Source organism: Pteropus medius, unplaced genomic scaffold (genome assembly GCF_902729225.1).
Source record: "Pteropus medius unplaced genomic scaffold, Ma_sr-lr_union100, whole genome shotgun sequence".
Lineage (NCBI taxonomy): Eukaryota > Metazoa > Chordata > Mammalia > Chiroptera > Pteropodidae > Pteropus > Pteropus medius.
Window position 1 is genome coordinate 5,608,098 of NW_024343578.1, and position 20,984 is coordinate 5,629,081.

Sequence of the window (20,984 nt, forward strand, 5' to 3'; positions counted from 1 at the left end):
TGGTTTCTGTCATTTTTTTTCTTTGAATGGGCTATTCTTTTTTATTTTTTTATATGCTCTGTAATTTGTTGTTGCTGTCGAATCCTGGAAATTTAAACATTATAATGTGGTAACTCTGGAAATTAAATTCTCCTCCCTTCCTAGGGTTTGATGTTCTTGATTGTCGAAGGTTGTGGTGGAAGGCTGTGGTTGTCAGTTTGTTCTAGGACTTCCTCAAACTTGAAAAGACTATATTCTTTGTTATGTGTGGTCACTGAAGTGACTGCTCCATTAGCTTCTATTCAGCTAGTGTTTTGATAGAAATTTCCTTAAACACCAGGAGCTAAAACAAAAAAATAAAAATATCTTTCATGATAAATTGGTTTGTTAGGGCTTCCATAATGAAGTACTACAAATTGGGTCGCTAAACAACAGAAATTTATTGTTTCACAGTTCTGGAGGCTAGAAGTCCAAGTCAAGATATTGCCAGGGTTGATCCTTCTGAAAGATATGAGAAAAAAAATCTCTTCCATGCTTCTTGTGCACTTTCTTATGATTTTCTGGGAATCTTTTTTGTTCCTTAGCTTGCCTTCATCTTCACATGATGTGTGTCTTCCCTGTCTATCTCTGTGTCCTGGTTTTCTCTGTCTGTAAGGATACTTGTAATCTTGGATTAAGGTTCACTCTAAACCTCATCTTAACTAATTATATATGTAATGGTTCTGTTTCCAAATAAGGTCACATTTGAGGTATTGGGGGACATATAAGTTAAAACGGGGACCTAATTTAATACCTAACTCTCTGTCTTTGTAGATTGGCTCTGCTCTAGGATACTCCTTCAATCTTAACCAGGGTGTTTAAACTTCTTTCTTATCCTTCATTTTTTGTTCATGCTGGGCCTAGAGATTAGCCAAAGAAGAGAGCTTAACATCTCTTTAGGTCTTTTCTGAACATATATCTTGCCCTAGATATAGGTGTGGCTTTCTAAATTCCCCAGTATTCTAGGTACTTTTGAATGTCTTAATTTCCTAAAGAAACTCTCTTTTCAGATTTTCTTCCCAGGCTTTAAACTGTTTATTATGTTTTAAATCATAACCTTTCGCTCCAAGTTACTATGGGTTTTTCATTCACTTTATAATGTTTATGAACAATGCTTACCTCTTTCCTACCGGAAATGAGTTCTGAGTTAGGCAAAACAGAGACAAGTATGATGTTATAATCCTTCAGGTAGCCCCTAGAAAGGTTAAAAATAGAGAAACAGTACTTTTCTAATAAGGTCTACTCTGCTCTCTCCCCAGAACCAAATACTTGGGTCTCACCCTAGGAATGCAGGCTGAGGTATTTAGGTCTTCAAGACTGCCATTGAGACAGGCAGTGAGTGGGAAAAAAGTAAATAAAAATGCCACAAACTTCCTCTATTATTTTAAAGTTCTCTCTCTCTCTTTTTTTTCTTTTTTGATTCAGCATTCACTTGATTGCTGTACATTTATATTATTTTCCAGAGTTCTGACAAAGCTAGTTTTTACAAATTCTGTTTGTTTTTGATATTTCTGTGGAGGGACAGGAGTTTGGAGGTACCTATTCTGCCATTTTGCTGACATCACACCTGGCAATTGTTATAAAATAAGAAAAAGTAAAGCAGGATAAGAGCAATAATCAGTGATAGGGGTGAGTTGGTGTTGCAGTTTTAAACAGAGTGGTCAGGATAGGCTTTATTGAAAAGGTGGCATTTGACAAATGATTCAAGTGAAATGACTATCCAAGTGTATGTCTGGGGGAAGAATATACTGAGCATAGAAAATAGTTTAAGGGTCCTAGATCAGGAGCATGGCTGTATAGGTAAGGAACAAGAAATCTGATGAGGCTAGAAGAGAGTGAGAAAGAAGAAGATGAAGTCAAGAGATAATTGGAGGATCAGATCACATAGGACCTTGAGGGCCTTGCCATTTATTTTAAAGACTTTGCCATTTATTATGAGTAAGGTAGAAGACTTTTGCAGGGTTTGAATACAGGAATAATATGATCTGTCCAACATATTAACAGGATAATACTGGCTGTTAGGTTGAATATAAAATATAGGGGAACAAGGATAAAGTATAGGAGACTGATAATGATGCTATTACAATAAACCAAGTGAGAGATGATAGTAGGGTGAACCAGGGTGGTAGCAGTGAAGGTGATGAAAAGTGTTGGCATTCAAAATGTAATTTAAAAGTAAAGCCAACAGAATTTTGGACAGAACAAAAAAAGATAAGTCAGTAATGATTGCAAAGTTTTTTACTTGAACAACTAGAGATGTGGAATTGTCATCAACGGAGTAGAGGAAAGCTATCAGTAGAGCAGGTTTTACGGGAACAAGCAATAGTGTCAATTTTGGATGTGCTAAATAGGAGATACTTAAAATTAAACATTTAAATGGCAATGTGAAGTAGGCAATGAGGTATATAAATCTTGAGTTTAAGAGAGGCTTCTGGAAGCAAAATTTAATTTCAAAGAGTCATTGAATATATATGTATTTAAAGAATTGATATAGAGAATAATAGGTGACCAAGGAGTGATTGCTAGAATATTCTGACATTAAGAGGCTAGGAAGAGGAAAAACCAAATTGACCAATGAGGTAGGCTAAAAATAACATGAGTATGGTTTTTTGGAAACCAGGTCAAGAAAATGTTTCAGAGTGGGAGATTTTATAGCTTCATCAAAATACTAGTGCTGAAGTAGAAGTACTGAAAACTGAACATTTGATTTGGTAATGAGGAGTTCACTCATGATTTTCAACAACTTGTTACATTTGAGTGGTGTTTGTGAAAACCTGGTTGAAGCAGGTCTAAGAGAATAATGGGAGAGTGTGTCTATAGTTAATAAATATCATCCTTGAGAACTCCCACCAACCCCTCCTCAGGCTTCATGCCACAGACCTTGAGGAAGGAGGATATCGTCTTTTGAGTTTCTTCCAAAGATATGCCATTGTATATGGCCAAAGGACATATATACATAACAAGTAATAATCCTGTCTTCCAGAATATCAAGCTAATTTTGCATATGATGCCATGTCACAACATACAGATAGAACAAAAATCTTAGAGAAATCTAACAAGGCAGGTACATACTATCTTAACATGATTCAGTGTATACTTTTAGGCATTTATTTTATATAGTCGTACTTATTTATATTTTAGCATATATAATATTGTGTATATATGTGATATAATCACCACCAACTATATTGCTAAATATAGAGATAGTGGATTTGGGTATGGATCTAACCAACATCAGTGCTAATACTGTGCCACCAACTAGCTAGGGTGCTAAACAGGCATGGGACAAGTTTTTATCTGTCATTCCAGTCTTCTCATGTAGAAAATACATAGATAGGACTAAATGACTTGTGAGAACTTTTATATCCTTAATGTTGTTCTCTGATTATCTATTGCAAAATAATAATAATGATGATGATGATGATGGTATGTGTGTGTCTGTGTGCGCGCAACATAGACAAAAAATTAGAAAGACTGCAATCAATAGAAATAGATCAGAGAATAAAGAAATCACATATATAGCAGAGTTCTGGAGACATTAGTAAAATAGATTTTAAAAAAAATTTAATGCCCATCTTGGTTTATTCAAGTGGAGGACGGATGGAAAACAATAAAATTATTAGAGAAAAGTTTGGAGAAGAATACAAACAATAAAGGGAACCAGGGAAAGATGCAGGCTAAAATCAGGAGCTGAAAGGAAGAAATGTATAAATTAAGCAAGGGGCGGTAAAAATCACAAATACCTTAACACTTTGAAAAGCACTGTCTTTGAAAATGACCTGTCCAAAACCAACTTTTCTTCTCTTTTCAGAACATTATCTATTTATTGCCTTATCATAAGGAAAAGGAAACAGTTTGTCTGTTTTCACCATTTAGGAGAACATTGACTTGGCCCTTTGCCTGGAAGAAGGCAGTTCAATAAAGACCGAGACTAAGGCTTTTCCTTCTTTGCCTGCACTGGGTCATCTCAGGAATCCACAAACTCATCTATGGGCTGTGAAGAGCCATACTTAGTGCATTTGAAAAGTGTCATTAATTTGGATTGAGTGTGAACAATAAGACAAAAGCACTTGAAACTATTAAATACAGGACTGACTATGAAAGCGAAGCAGTAGCGAGTATTTAAAGGGACATTAAGTTGGCCAAATGGATGGCTGGAAGAAAAATCATAAAAATTAAGAGGTTGAAGGAGCTTCTTTAATATTCTTTAATAAAAATTAGGTTCTTTATAATCTCTTCTTATCTGGATAAGGAGGGGAAACCCCTCAAAATCAGAGATGGGTTTTTCAGGCTCAATATGTTCATGATATTAGGTATATGCTATCAAGTTAACTGAAATTTTAGTGTTAAAATAACCTTCTAACTTTAAATAGAAACGTTTTTTCCCTTAGTCAGTTGTAAATGAGGATGTTTTGCACAATTTCGTAGGAACTAAGACTACTGTGCTATTTGTAATTTGACTTAGAAAATTACTTCTCTGACCTATTAATGCTACATCCCCCTTAATATTACTAAAAGGACTGACTGTTTTTTCTTATAATTCACAATTAGTTTAAAATACCAGTTAATCTTGTTGGATTTAAGGAGGTTTTGACACAAGACAAGACACAGAGTCTTCTCAACCTATTTGCTAGAGAATGTACAGGAGTTTGGATGAGTAGTATAGAGATTGGCAACAACCAAATCAAAAACAGCCAGCCCCCAGGGCTTACTTTCTTGAGGACCTATAGCAAAATGGATCAATCTTCATCTTAGGAATAAGAGTTCTAGGATTTGATATCAATATAGAGCTGAGACTGTTCTTTCTTAGATACTTCATGGACACTTGAATATATCCTAAGAGAACCAGAATGCCAATGGCGAAACAAGAGTTCCAAGACTTACTATTTGAAATTATTTAGGTCCAGCATGCTTAAGGCTTTCTAGTAGATTTTATACAAATGCCAACAAGATTCCTTAACTTATCAATGTCTAAAGAAAAAACTGACCTATAATACACCATTCTTGTTTTCTCACTGTTCTTTAGAGGTATTTCCTGATTTAAAACCTGGTTTATTTTTGTATACCATTGCTCTGTTTTATAAATTTAATTTAATTTAATTTTTAAATCTCCTTATTGGAGTATAAATGCATAGGCTAGATTATGTAGATCTTAAATGCACCACTCAATGATGTTTTATATATGTATACACTGAGGTAACCAACACATAAATCAAGACATAGAATATTTCTGTCACGCCAGATAAATTATCTTGGTTTCATTCCCTGTCATTAATCCTCCCATCCTCAAAGACAGTAATGTTGTCTTCTCTTTCACTTTATATAAATAGATTATTTTTATCTCACAGATAAAAATAGATTAGTTTTGCCTTTTGAATGTTAAAGAACTATGCATTTATGTGTGAAATCATACAGAGAGTGTGTGTATGTGTATGATTTCTTGACTCAATATGTTTTAGAAATCAATCCTTACTGTTGCATGTAACAGTAATTTTTTTTATTGCTATGTAATATTCCATTGTACAAATGTACCACAATGTGTTTATCCATTGATACATCATAAATATTTGTTTTATGATGTTCTGCCAACATAATTTCTGATACTTCTGATTTCAAGCTAGATTGTATTAAGATAAAACTATCCCTATTATTTTTTATTATTCTTTAAAGAACATGTCTTACTGGGTAAATCCATGTTCTTGCGCATTTTTCAGCTAATGTACCATTTTAAGAATATTCTAGTGCTTGTTTCTATTGTTTTATGTCTTATTGTCATTGAACCCCTTTGATGAGCTTTTGATGCAGCACAAAGAAAAGTCACAAAGCCAAACAATATATGTGGGTGGAAGGGAAAATCAGAGAATGTAGAGAGCTATGGCTACATAAGGCAGGTAGTATTAGATAAGATTATCTGTGAATTCACACAAATATTAGAGTTCATGAGATTCTGAGATTAATGATGATACTAACAAGTTTTAATTTAGATTTTTAATTTAGATTTTTATTTGTATTTCTGCCAATATACTCAATTGCCTCATGACCTGTGTTATGGAGAGAGTTCAATTATTTAGTGAATTTGATGAATATAAAAACCAACCTCTGACCAGAACTAAAAAAGTAATCACATAATTTTCTTCCTTAGAAAACATAATATTTTAGCTTTTTACAATTTCTCTGCTATATATTTTTTTCTGTCTTTACACAACAAATCATAATGGAACAAAATTTATATTTTCCTATTTTAATACATAGTTTAACAATCTTAGATTTGTGGCGGTTGTTTGTTTGAAAGCAAATACCAGCTTGGCAAAAGCCAATCATTCTGACACTGACATTTGGAGCACTAATTTATTCTATCCTCAGGGAATTTGCTTTTTAGGAATAAACTGAGCATTAAAATTTTTTGTCTGATGTTTTTAAAAAGGTTTATGGAATTTCTTATACATAAGCCAAGTGAAGTACAGCATGTTGGCACTTATCCAATGCTTTTGGGTGGCATAAAATTCTGAAAAATGTCCTTGTCTTGAATTGATTATTTCAACTATCAACATCATTCATATAGATGTTGGCAACTTATGCTATGGCTAGGTTATATCTGGCCTCCATATGTCAATGTCAGCGTGAATGGCCTCTAGCAAATTAGTGTTTGATTCCAAGAAAAAAACCCAAGAATGTTCAAAGATAGTCAGTAGTGAAATAAAAACAGGATTCCCTTGAAATTAGCTGGGAAAATATTTTTTTTAAAAATGAGTATATAGAATTTTTTTTTCCCAAGAAGAGGGTGGTCAGATAATCATATGGAGCTATTTATTATAACAATCATGATAATGATGATGTGATAATGATGATAACAGAAATTACATTAGTAGGGAACTTCTGTTAAAGATTTATAATATGCTAGGTATTATGAAATACAACCTTGAAAGTAAGTTCTCTTTTTATCCACATCTTCTAGATTAAAAAAAAAAAATGGATGCTTGGATTAGATAATTTGCTCAAAGTTACACAAGATAATATGTGTTGAAACTGTGATTTTGCCACAAAAGCTATCTGATTCCTAACATTTTTTCTTAACTACTGTTTTACACTCTATTTAGCAAAGTGATACCAGTAGATATATAAAACTTATATTTTTTTTCTTTAAATGGAGCTTGAGAATGTATCGAAAGTGTCATCAGGATGTTAGGAATATGCTCGTTTTAATGGCATCAGTGTCTTAGATTGAGTTACTTAGAATCAGAGCCTGAGTCAGGGATTCTGATGCATATGTTTGATTGAAGGAATTCTCATAGGAGAAAGGGAGTGAGGAAAGCTGGATAGGGAGGGGGAGGCCACTGGAGCTTAGCTGCAGCCTGATCCCATGGAGATCTCTGGAGCATGAATTGATCCAAAGATTTGGTCTTACTGTGAGGCAAGAGGTATGGACAAGATAAGAAGTATGGGTCAGTTAACTATTAACTGAAGGCTGACCCTAATGTTGCGGTATAATAACTTCACAGAATCAGCTCCTGTTTCACCAAAGTGGATGGTAGTAAGCTGTAAATCATTAGCAGCTTATCACATGTCTTAGTCCATTTGGGCTACTATCATAAAATACCATAGATTGGGTGTATTATAAAAAGTAAATTTATTTCTTATAATTCCAGAGGCTGGGAGATTCAAGATCAAGGAGCTGGAAATTTTGGTGTCTGGTGAGAGCCTGCTTTCTGGTTCAGAGCCAGCCACTTTCTCATGGTATACTTACTTACATGAAGGAAAGTGGAGGGAGCTCTCTGGGGTCTCTATTAGAAAGGCACCAATTCTATTCATAAGGGCTCTGCCCCCAAGATATAATTACCTCTCAAAGGTCTCACATCCAAATACCATCACATTGGGGGTTAGGATTTAACATAAGAAATTTGGCGGGGGGATACAAATATTCAGTCTATAGCATCATGCACACATTGTGAATCAGTTTTAGGTGTAAGAAGAGTCAAAACGCAAACTTTGTCTTACTTTGAGGAATTAGTCTGACATGTCCCAAACTACACCCCTCCCCCCCAACATGTTACTGTTATAGCAGGATCCTAAATCTTTGTAATGTGTATTTCTTACCACCTGGTGCATATTTGTCTTATTAAGACATCTGGAGAACTTGCTACTTATTGCTCCACATGTCTGATGAACATGATATCATTAGTATAGTGACCCCATTCTATTTTGTACAAAATATCCACAATGTTGAAATATATTGTGACAGAGAGTAGAAAATCATCACCCTGGGGTAATGCTAATATAAACTATTATCTCTTCCATACGAAAGTAAACTTCTAATGCCCTTCTCTTTTAGGTATTAGAGTGAATAAAAACTAATCTGTCGGATCAATAGCCACATACCACATACCACTCTCTTCTGTGGCATTTTGGCCTCTCTACTTCCAAGAGCCATTACAACACTATAAGTTTGGGCCCTTAGAGTCCTTGTCAAGGTTTCAAATCTGGAGTCATAGGAGAGTGTCCCATGTCAACAAATTCTCCCTTATTCAGCTTTATATTCTGTCTCCTTCATCTTTCAGTCAGCACCCCAAGGATCTACTTTCAAACATCCTCTCCTAATTCCTAATAGTATATATTAGTTGGGTCCTGCAGCTTTTCCAACATACAGTTCTTCTCCTCACTTAGCACTTACCCAGTCAGGCCAAGCTGAGACTTCATCCTAGTTATTTTCCTGGTGACCATGAAGGGAGGGGAGACAGATTTTGAGGATAAATATTGCCTTCTAGGCTACCTGCCTCAGTCTATGCTTTTTCAGAATTTTTAAGCAAGAATTCCCCCACCGTCCTCCAAAAAGGAGTGGGCCATGGGATTTAGAGGGATCTGGGAACTGAAAGTTCTCAAATACATCTACAAGATATCGCCATGCCAGTTCTACTGGTGGAAGGATACAGGTAGCTACTTCTGTCATTAGTTCCTGTTTTGACCTAAAGGGAATTCTCTGGAGAAGTGTTTCTTAGAATTTAAGCATTTATCAAAATCAACTGAAGGGCTTGTTAACATGCAGATGGCTGGGTCTCAACTCTAGAGTTTCTGATTTTCCAGATTTGGGCTGAAGTCCAAGGTTTTGCATTTTAGTTTCCTAAGCGATGCTGATACAACTGGTCCAGGGACCACAGTTGGAGAAACACTACTCTGGAGAAAGGGACAGCTTTGAGCTGTTAGAAGCCAACACACAATTGACAGATAAATATACCAGCCTGGTAAAGAGAATCTGTGGGGGACACCAAGTCATCCACAGCTGACGCTACAGGAATCTAAATAGTGTTGAAATAACCACTCCAATCAAATGTTATTTATTTCAGAACAGCATTTCTATAAGAATCTCTGTAAGAATCTCTACAAAAACATTTGTAGTATTAAAAAATTAGTATTTTTTCTTTTATTCTTTCAAATGATGTAGCAATCAAAACTTTAGGGGTTTCTGGACTTTCTCCCAACTTATTTAGTTTATAATGTTCCCCTCTCTCTCTCTTTCTCAGCAATGAGGAAATTTTTGCCTAAACTAGTTCATGGGTTAGAAAGGGCACAGAAACCATACTTGAATATGTGTTTCATCCTAACGAGTCATTGTTTAAGGGAACTTCTATAGTAAAATGAAATCCAACTTGTCTAAGGAAAATAAACTACCCCTTCTATTCTCCCAAAAGTGTGAGAGCCACCTGATTCTTAGCAAAGTGAAAAGAGCGTTAAAATTAGATTTAAGTGACAACCATAGTAATTAAGGGTTCCAAACATCTGTTGAACAACAGCACTCAAAAAATAAATAAATAAAATCACTTTTTTTTTGAGGGAAAAAACAACAGCTTCATCATGTGGTTTTATACAAGGAGGCCTACTTACAAGTTGGATAAGATTCTCCTTTCTGTCTATGTTGAGCTAATTTTGTCTTTAAAACTTATTAGATGTAACTCCAGGTGAGTTACTATTGTATTTTTTTTAAGTACAGTTGGTGAGACATCATAGTAAGTGAATCTAGCATTTTTCCTTTAAAGAGTTCAAAGTAAGGAAAGTTTCTAGGCAATATTTTTGTTACTTAATGTCCAAGTCATTAAATAATGAGGTTTAATTAAGCATTTTGTGTGTTGGGGAAAGGAAGAGACATTGAGGAGAAGTAATGGACATTCAGAGGGAAGAAATGGGACTGAGGGGGTTGAGAAGCAAGATGAGAGGCTAGGAAGGTGGGGAGTGAGACAGATGCAGAAAGATACTGAGAAAGACAGAAAAGACACACAGACACAGACAGTTGGAAAGGTAAAGACAGGCTCCAGGACTATGCTCAGGGTAGGGTGGGTCAGAAAGGGAGTGTGTATGTACCTCTGCTTTGACAAGAGAAACTTTTCTAGGTGAATATACAACATATATCCAGTCACAAGGCAACATTATCGACAAAGGTAAAGCCTAGGGAGAAAAAAGAATCACGTTTACTTTATCTTTACATGTCGAATCCAGTCCTTCCTGGTTAATATGAAACCTGCTTTGGGAGGCTGAGATCACATGACTCTCCCCATTAACGTGGCTGCCTTATGGTATGAGAGGCTCACTTGATCCTGCTGCTTCAGCATGGTCTTCAGGAGTGGCATTGTTGTAGTTCTGAAGCCATGAGGAGGCCTGGTCCCCAGTTATGCAGAGAGATGGGTTCCTCCAGGCAGCTTTGCAGAAACAATCAACTCGTTTTGGGTAGGAAGGGGACTTGGGAAGTATTAGGTTAGTAATTTTATTTGTTTGTTTTTAACCTGCTTGTGGTAACAACCTATTGGATATAGTTTTTTAGTTTAATATGTATATAGTTCATTTGTGTAAAGTGCTTAGGACAGTGCCCAACAAGTAGTAAACACTCAAACGTTATTTTTACTGTTGCAGTTACCACCACTGTCACCATTATTACTATTATTGTTTTATCTCTGCAACCATTTACATACACACCAGAAGAAATCCATATATCCTTCTAATGTTCCCTCATGTCTCTATATATTTCTACATCTCTGAATATTTTTTCCTTTATCTTTCTCTTTGGCTGTTTTTTTAGCACACATCCTTCTATACACATATAACAAATAGTATGTGAAATACACTTTACACATTCAATAGTGTGAAATCTTTGCCATTTCAATATTGTGAAATCTTTGCCATTTCTTTTGCTCTCTGCAAAGGGGAAATATTTTTCCTTCCTTTCTATAATTTGTATGACATTTGATTTGAGACATTAAAGTCACTCAGAAGAGAGGTGTCAGATTTTGGCTTCTTCTCACCCAAGGCCAAAAGAGCCCTGTGTGAGTTGGCCTGCCTCCTCTCTGGCACAAATAAGGTCCCCTCCCTCTGGATTACTGATCTTTAGAGGCACTGACCTTCACTGTAGGTTGTAAGCTTCTTTTTGTTTCCAAGTTCACAAGTCTTCATATTTACACATTTCCTTATGATACCATTGGTTCACAATGTTCTCTTTGACATCACTATTTCTTCCTGCTCTTTGCCTGCACATGTCTTGTTACTTCTCAAAGGGATATGTAGTGTGTGTGTGTGTGTGTGTGTGTGTGTGTGTGTGTGTGTGTGTATATATATATATATATATATATATATATATATTCATCACAATTGTTATAGTCACATTTAAGTATCTATTTGAATAAATATCTGTTGAATGTCTGTCTTTGTCTCTAGAATTTTAGCTTCATGAGAACACATACTACATCTCTCTTGTTAACTCCTAATTTGGTGTCCAGCACATAATAGATACATAAGAAACTTTTTTTAAAAGATTAATCAATCAATCTCTTTAAATGCTTAAAATGTTGTTCTGTATCATTCAATATTTCTGGACCTAAAACTAATCCTGAACATGTCTATGAATTCATTATTAATTGCTCAAATTTCATTTTATCAAATAAGGATAAACTCATTGAAGAAAATATTCTTATATTATTTTAAAGACAGACTCAGAGTTATGTCTATGAATTTCTTCCTTCATTGCCAGCTCAGGTTCACATTTCCTCATTAGTATTTTACCAATCAAAAGTACTGGTAACTTCCCTCTGCCAAAATAAATAAGAAAGAGAGGAAGGAGAGAAGGAAAGAAGGAAGGAAGGAAGCAAGGAAGGAAGAAAGAAAAGAAAGAAGAGAAGGGAAACAATACTATGGGTCTTTTTTCTCAATTTGAATATAATTCCTTGATGCAAAAAATATTATCTGGGTTTTTAAGAAAAACATTGTAAAATCCAAGATAGCATATTCAAATTTATATTAATTTATATAAAATTTCGACCTCTAGTATTATTTTAGTGCAAAATTCTCTTTCTACATTGCAGTTCCCCTGTAGAAAATATTCCTTCATGGAAGAAAGACAGTTCGAGCTCTTAACTTTTCACACCAGTCTCTGGGCTTGAATCTCCAATGAAGCTTATTAAGAAATAAAGATTCCTGAGTTTCTGACTACTCAGGTATAAAGGAATGTAATAGTATTTTCATTTTTAACAAATCCTTCAGGCGACCCTGATGTATAACTCAAACTGACATTAAACTCACAACTAATTCCAGAAGCAACCATTTATTAAACATTTGCTTTTAGCTGGACACTATTCTGAATAATATATAAGAACACCAGAAGTCCAGAAGAAACTTAATGAAAAGATAAGTGATATTTTGTAGATGGGGAAAGTAAGGTTTTGAGAGGGTGTGATTTTAGTCAGGGCTATTAGTACCAAGCTTCAAAGACAGGTTTCAAACCCAGGGCTCTGAAATGCTGAAACCGCTGCTTTTCTGTCACACCACAGAGTCACCTACTAAACTGCAATGTTTGTGGCTTGTCTAAACTCTAGGACTAACAAAGATTTGCCTATGAGAAGACATATTACACATGGTTGACTTAGGATAATAGATTGGGAAAAGATTACTAACTCATGATTTTTGTGTTCTGTGATAGTTGATTAAAATTTTTTTAAAAAAAGTTATTAACACTGTGAAGATCGGTTGGCCCAGTTCAGAAGTCTCTGAAGATTTGACATAAAAGAAACTATTTGATTTGTATGTCCCCCAAACCATTCCAATCTCTCACTGCTAGACTACCTCTTAGTATTTTAGCTTCCCTTAGTATTTTAATTGCTTAGAGATGACCAGGTGACTGGGTTTTGGTCCCTAGGATATGAGCAACAACAATGCCCTTTGTACTTGAACCCATCTCCATGCCTTTTATGAGGACATTATGCCTGGAGCTGCCATTTTCACCTGTGAGTCAGTAAACCAACATGGTAAACACGTCAGAGTAGAAATTTAAAATAAGCCCAGGTCTCTGATGACATTGTTGAGCCTTAACACTGGCCCTAGACTTCAGCTTTCAAGATACTTTCTGGGAAAGAAAAATGTGCCCAATCTGTTTGTAGTCCTGTTACTCATTAATTCTACTACTTTTAGCTAGATGCATTTTTAATCTGACATGAATTTTACTAGATATAGAAAGCTATTTGGTAAATCTCTCACAGGTCAGGTTTATGATTTATTCTTATGGTTCTTAGAATTGAGATTTTCATATGGTAGAAAGGCCACAAAGTTTTTGTGGGGATGTATATGTATGATGTCTGCTTTGATGTTTTTGTATGTCCACTTTCTATTATACTGGGCCTGTTAGTCTCTTTGCAAATGCTCTTCCTTCTGAGCATAAATTAAAGTTCTCTGAGAATTGGCTTTGATAAAGAATCTGAAAATAAATCAGATCCCAGACCCCCTTATATTTACAACCTAGCCTGTGTGAAAGATGTGTGCTCTGTGACATTGTCATTAATCATAGCCTGCCTTCTGCCATAAGACGTCATCAGAGTATCCGAACTAGGGCCACAAGTCACTTGAGGAACATTCTGATAACAAATTTTCTCCTAGACTTTGTTATTTTGTTACCACTTCCACTAGGAAAGAAACAGGTTTCCAAGGTACTCATTCTAAGTGGAACGGCTAGACTGACTACTGCTCCATTCATCATTCAACAAGTGGGTCCCTTCAACAAGGCTTCACCATAAGTATCTTTACCCTGCCACCTGCTCACATTGGACTTTGGAGAAACTACTTGACCCATGGTGGGCAAGACCAGTAATTGAGAAACGGCAGCCTGATTTCCTTCTGACTGGGCATGTGCGGCCAACCTACAAATTGCCTATGCTTTACCTTGCCCTGCTCTGAGCTGTAGAGACAGGATTTTCAGAATAAAGCCAGGTGGATCAATTAGACAATAATTTCTGAAAGGGTGTTATATATACCATCAATTAAATGATTTTAGGTATATCATTTAAAAGTGACCTTTTAAAATTTTTGATGATCATGTATTTTAACATAGTTTAAAATATATTCCAGCACATCACATCTATGATTTCATGAATATTCAGTTGTATTTATGTATGTTTATATTTTCTCTTAATACATGTTTATATGTGTGTATATGTATACATGCATTGTACACAAACATGTACGTATATGTATATGTTTCCCTTTAAAATCTGTTTATTTAGTAAAACATTTTTTTTAGAGAAATATATTAATGGTACAGATGGTACATGGATCTAGCAAAAATTTTGAAGGTGGTGCATGAATGACTAGTGTTTGGGAAACATCGAAAAGTACCAATGACTTAACTCTAAGAACACCACTGGGAGGAAGAAATGCAGTTGTGCAACAGAGAAGATAATGTTAATGTTACCAATCATGGAGGTTGACACGTGGAGCATCCACTTTAGATGGATGGAATCCTTCCTAAATGAACCCAAAAGTTCTCATAAACTCACTCCACTGTCAGTTTGTCAAATATATATTGAATTCCACTATTTGTAAGGCATCATCTTAGTTCTGTTAGAGGCACAAACACGTTTAAGATACATGCAATGTTTTAAATATTTCTATATCAACATAGGGAGAGCCTCACATGAACCCCTCTAATGATTTCTGACTCACTTGAAAGAAAACCCAAGTTTCTGTGCTGGTTTACAAGGGCTACAAGTTGACCTCCATCCTCATCTCCCAGCCTCTGCACTATGCCCCTTGGTACCAGCCACACTGGATTCCTTTCCTTTCCTCTAGTGCTCCATGTTTGCTCCCACTTTAGGATCTGGAGACAAAAACGGTTCTTCCACCTGAAATTTTCTTTTACTTACTTCCATAGGGCTGATTTCTCCAGGTCATTCAGCTCTTTCCTAAATTGTCACCTCTTCAGACGGGGCTTTCCTGAATGCCCCATCTGAAGAATCTCTTTCTACCTTAAGCCCTGTAAAAACTTAGTGTTTATTGTATTTATTTTATTGATTTTCTTCACAACACTCACCACTACTTTACTTTATATATTCACTTGCTCATTACCTGTCTCGCAGTAGAACAAAATCTTTACAAGGTCAGGGACTATGTGTCTCTTAGTTAACACTATCTTCTCTCAGAACTAAATTAAAAATAAATAAATAAATAAAGTCTGGCACACATTAGGTACTCAATACATATTTTTAAATGAATAAATACAAAGCAGACATGATGTTTCATGGCCAAATGACAAAGGTTTTTAATTTAATATTTTAAAAACTATTATGTAGTAGATTGAGCATGTCTGATGAAGTAATCAGAAGGAATTTTATGATGGAGATGGAACTTGCCAGAATTTTGACAGGCAGAGTTAGAAGAATATGAAATTTTCAGTAAGAGGAGAATTATATAATCTCCTCTAGGTGAAAGAATGAGACAAATTGGGGGAGATTCTGAAAATGCAGCAAAAGCAGGGACTCCAGTGGACACACCACCATTTGTTAATGTTTTAAGACACAAAACACACATCTGAGGCATGGTACATTTTTTCCTACTGTAGACCTCTAAACAATCTCTGTCAGATAGCAGCACAGATTCTACATACAGCCAGAAGTCCTGCAGCTTGGATTGTAGATGTATTGGTCCCATTATTCCACATCCTTCCAGGGACTTTTGTTGTGTCACAAAAAAAGGTCTCTAGTGCCTGTCTTCAGCCCCATAATTGTTATATTACATAAAAAGCATCTCTTGTCTCACTGATCCTCAGTTTCCCCATATGTAAAAAGTTCAGAGGCAGCTCTCTAAGGCTCCACTAGCTCTGGTATTCAAGAATTGGGGAAGAATCAAGGAATTAAATGTTGGGAGTATTTCATCAAGGTTCCATGCAGTGTAACAATGACAAGTAGACCAACCCAAAGTAATCTCATTAGGTGAATCTGGAAAAGGATGCTAAAACTTAAAACAGGGAAGAGATGATGGTGATTCATACTAGAGTGGTAGCAGAAGTAATGGTGCAAAGTGGTCAGATTAGTTATAGTTTAAAGGTGTATCCACCTTCAAACTATAGGAATTTTTCTTTGTCTAGAGTAGACTTCAAATCCTTATGGCAGTAAGTAAAATAATAGTGACACTATGACATGATGAAAGTGAAGGTCGACCCATTGTCCCATGAGTTACTTTAGCTCTGAGTTTGTACAAATGTTTGTAGCTTACAGCTCCTTCTCATTCGTTATATAATGTGGTTCTCCCAATAACTTTGTGTGGGGAAAGGGGAATGGGAAGACATACAGTTTATCTAAAGTTACAGGGAAAGAAATAGAATTAAGTTTACATGTGGTCAATAGTGAGGGTTGGACCTGAATTGCAGCCTCCTATTTCCATACAGTCTCTTGAGACAGAAGGAGCTAAACTGTGGTCTAAAACAATCCATTTTGAGCCAGGCAATAAACTTTTTTCAGTGTATCAAATGGTCTTTCTAAGTAACATAAGTAAGTTTTGAAATCGTGGATTTATGTCTGCCTAACTGCCCTCTGAGTCTATAACAGAATCAATAACAATAGTCTTGAAAGGTTGTTTCCTTCAATTAAGAACACATTTTCCTTACATGAATCTTCAAATGTGGTAAGCAGCTACGAGTGTTACTTAGATGATCCAAATAGCATCTCACGGCCACATGGAGAGCATTTACCTTTTAAATTTCATAATCATGGAAGGCTGGGCAGACACCAGAGCTCTGCTAAAGTGAATCCTGTATTGTAGGGTCAGCCCTTGCACAACAGCTCCTACACTGTAGTCCCTGGCCAGTTCTCACAACAAATAAACCCATGAGTCAATCCCACCCCTTGACCTGCAAACAGCAACCAAGGCTCGACTACAACAGGAAGGTACACACAACCCATACAAGCAATATAGCTGGAGCTCAGGTGACCAGGGAGACTGTACCCCTGGGCCCCATAGGACACTTTCTACATAAAGGCACTCTACTAAGACTGGGAGACATAGCAGCCCTACATAATATATAGAAACAGACAAAAGAAGGCAGCCAAAATGGGGAGACAAAGAAACATGTCCCAAATGAAAGAATAGAACAAAGCTCCAGAAAAACACAGTGGCCCGCACATGGAAGCAACCGAAATGTCCTATGATAGATTATTGGCTAAAGAAGCTGTGGTACATATATACAATGGAATATTACTCAGCCATAAGAAGAGATGAAATACTGCCATTTGCAACAACATGGATGGACCTCGAGATATCATGCTAAGTGAAATAAGCCAGACAGAAAAAGTTGAAAATCACATGATATCACTTATTTGCGAGATATAAACCTAAAAGCAACAAATGAACAGGACAAACAAGCAGAGACTCATGGATGTGACAATGGACTAGTGGTTACCAGAGGCAGGAGGTGGGGGTGGGGCGTAGGTGAGTAATAGGGGGTCAAATACAGGGGGGTAGGTGTAGGGTGAAGTGGGTAAAGGGGATCAAATATATGGTAGCTGAAGGAAACTGGACTGGGTGGTAAACACAAAATGGAATATACAGATGTCAAATGATAATGTACACCTGAAAATTATATAATTGTATTAACCAATGTTATCCCAATAAACTTAAAAAGAAAAGCTCCAGAAAAAGAACTAAACAAAATGAAGACAAGCAATCTGCCAAATACAGAGTTCAAAACACTGGTTATAAGGGTGCTCAATGATCTTACAGGCAGAATAGATTAACTCAGTGAGAATTTTTAAGAAAGATATTGGAAATATAAAAATGGAGATAGAAAACATAAAAAAGAACCAGTCAGAAATAAAGAATGGAATAATTGGAATGAAGAATACATTAGAGAGAATCAACATTAGATTAGATGAAACAGAGGATTAAATCAGCTACCTTATTTAGAAGATAAGGTAGAGAAACATGCCATCAGAATAGCAAAAAGAAAAAAGAATGCAAAAAAAAAAAACAAAAACGGAGATATTTTAAGGGGCCTTTAGGACAGCATCAAGCATACCAACATATGCATCACAGGAGTACCAGAAAGAGAATAGAGACAGCAAGGAATTGAAAACCTATTTGAAAAAAATAATGATGGAAAACTTCCCTAACCTGGTGCAGGGAATAGACATAAAAGTCTAGGAAGCGCAGGGAGTCTCAAATAAGATGACTCAAAGATGCCCATACCAAAATACATCACAACTAAAATGCCAAAGGTTAAAAACAGAAAGACAATCTTAAAAGCATCAAGAGAAAAGTAATTAGTTACTTATGAGGAGGCTTCCATAAGACTGTCAGCTGATATCTCAACAGAAATATGGTAGGCAAGAGGGATTGGCAGGAAATATTCAAAGTGATGAAAAGCAAGGACCTACAAACAAGATTACTCTACCCAGCAAGGCTATCACCTAGAATTGAAGGACATATAAAGAGCTTCCCAGACAAGAAAAAGCTAAAGCAGTTTATCAACACCAAACTAGTATTGCAAGAAATGCTAGAAGGACTTCCTTAAATAAAAAAAAGATAAAAAACATGAATAATAAAATAGCAATAACTACATATCTATCAACAATTACTTTAAATGCAAATAGATTAAACACTCCAATCAAAATACATAAGGTGAATGAATAAGAAAACAAGACCCCTGCATATGCTACCTACAAGAGACTGACTTCATATCGAAAGACACACATGGACTGAAAGTAAAGGGATGGAAAAAGATGTTTCATGAAAATGAAAGCAAGCAAACAAACAAAAAGCTGGAGTAGCAATACTTATACCAGATAAAATAGACTTTAAAAAATGCTATAATAAAACAAGGAAGGATCCAGTATTCCCACTTCTGGATATTTATCCAAAAAAGCTCAAAATATGGCTTTGAAAAGACATATGCATCCATATGTTCATTGCAGCATTATTTATAATAGCCAAGATATGGAGGCAACCTAGGTGTCCATCAATGGGTGAATAGATAAAAAAGAGGTGGTATGTATAGACAAAGGAATATTAGTCAACCATTAAAAAAGAATAAAATCTTGCCATCTGTAACAACATGAATGGACCTAGAGGGTATTGTGCTGATTGGAGTAAGTCAGACAGAGAAAAACAAATGCCAAATGATTTCACTTACATGTGGAATGTAAAGAACAAAATAAAGAACAACAAAACAGAAACAAACTCATCGATACAGAAAACATTTTTATGATTGCTTGTTAAGAGGGGGTTTGAGAGTGTGAAAATGGGAAGGTATTAAGAAATAAAATTTGTAGTTACAAAATACTCATGAGGATATAAAGTATAGCATAAGCAATATAGTCAATAATGTTGTAATAACTATGGTGTCAGAAAGATACTGGATTTATTGGGGTAGTCACTTTGCAAGGTATATAAAAGTCTGATCACCATGTTTACACCTACGACTATTATAATATTGTATGCCAACAGTAATAGAGAAGTAAAAACCTTATTTACAAAATAAAAAATCCTCAAGCCATAGAAAATTGTATTTGGGAATAATTCGATGATACAAATTGGATCACAAGAATCAGATCTCAAACATGGACTATGAATGGATGTGATTAAATATTGGAATCTCTCCACAAAAGCTCTGGATAAATCCATTTCATCTTTTATGAATTGCCAAAGTAGCAGTGACTGCTCAAAGACCATTTAGGTAGCATGTAAACCTGTAACAGACTGGGAAATAATCAAAAGCGCAAAGGTCAAGGCAGTAGATGTGAACTCTTATGCTCTATTTCTAGTTTGCCACCTCTTCTGTTTCTCAAGCAGGCTCGAGTAATATGAGGAATACATCTTTCCAGTAAGTACAAAGTATTATTGGCCACAGAGTCTAAGTTTTCAGCTGAAATGGGCATTATCTGTAAACACAGTATCTTAGGTTTACTGGTCTCTGATAGAATCTAAGATTAACACCTCTGTTAAGTTAGAATAACGTTAGTTTCCATCCTCTAAATTCCAGCCCCCTTAGGGTTTTTGAGTCAGCTGGAGCAACGGTTAAGCAGGCGGTGCCTAGAAGATTAGCATGCCTGGTGTGCAGGTTTCACGTTTTAAAGGAATTGACTCTAAAGACAAACAGACTACTTCATAGCAAGGACCAGTCAGTCATACCTCAGTAAGGACGGGAAGGCTAATTTGAAGAGCTTTGTTGAATACTCTCTGGGTATTTGGAGGAAGAAGTTATGGGGCTGTTTTTCCTATATAACTGGGCAGTCATTGTTCCACTATCTCAAAGAACACATTCTACGAAATACAAAATTACTCCAGTGACTGCTGACTCATTGCATCCATTTGGACAGCAGAAAGGGGAAAATATTAGCCAGTGAATTAATACATTTGTGGATCTAAAGATCACTATCTGAAAGTCTGGAACCTTGTGAAGCTGAGAAATAGCTTTCCTAAAGATAATCTTGAATATTCAGGTATAAGGTAATATGATTGTATTTCTTCTAACATTCAGGACAGTTTATATGTTAAATAAATGGTCTCATTATAGTCACTAGAATAGTTTCTGATCTTCCTTCTACTAAATAACAAGCTTCTTCTGAGCAAGAGTGGTGTCATATTCATCTTTTTTGGATGTCTCACAGTGTCCAGAATCAGAGTCTACATGATATGGAACACACACACACACACACACACACACACACACACAC

At 35.8% G+C, this 20,984-nt stretch overlaps 1 protein-coding gene across 1 annotated transcript in view; it reads left to right on the plus strand.

Annotated features, from left to right (window-relative positions):
- Nucleotides 1-20,984, plus strand: part of LOC120606347 (metabotropic glutamate receptor 7-like) — a gene marked incomplete at its 3' end in the record, with an annotated part of 556,936 nt that overhangs the window by 407,471 nt on the left and 128,481 nt on the right. The window lies entirely within an intron of this gene.